Here is a 404-nt window from a genome sequence, read left to right on the forward strand (position 1 = left end):
GGTCAAATGTTGGAAATGTTGGAGCTGCGGGAAGAATTCGCGACGCCGATTGGCTGACGAATGTTGGAGCCCGTCAACGTGATTGGCTCTCGCGTCCAACATTTCTCCAACATTTCCAACATTTCCCCGGCCGATCCTTCGGCAGCTGGCGTTCAGGTCGCAGTCTCCTCTGGAGGCGTGGGTTCGAATCCCACTTCTGACATGAACATTTTAACAGGAGCAGCATCTGAACTGTAACATTGTAGAGATGATGTCCAAAACAGTTGAGCTCCCGAGTTTTCCTCTTACACGGATCACCAGCTTACGCTTTTCCAGACGTAGTATTTAGGGATTTCATCTCCTAATCTGCCAGTGCGACAGAGTGAAGACAGGTGTTCCTTGCCCAGTTCGCTAAGGATGTGCCA

At 50.5% G+C, this 404-nt stretch overlaps 1 protein-coding gene across 10 annotated transcripts in view; it reads right to left on the reverse strand.

The window, feature by feature from the left end:
- Positions 1 to 404, reverse strand: part of LOC111667333 (pleckstrin homology domain-containing family A member 5-like) — a 218,679-nt gene that overhangs the window by 217,618 nt on the left and 657 nt on the right. The gene's annotated exons all lie outside the window — the stretch shown is intronic.

The sequence above is a fragment of the Seriola lalandi genome, unplaced genomic scaffold (genome assembly GCF_002814215.2).
Source record: "Seriola lalandi dorsalis isolate HSWRI2012SDOR001 ecotype SW California unplaced genomic scaffold, Sedor1 jcf7180002054688, whole genome shotgun sequence".
Classification (NCBI taxonomy): Eukaryota; Metazoa; Chordata; class Actinopteri; order Carangiformes; family Carangidae; genus Seriola; species Seriola lalandi.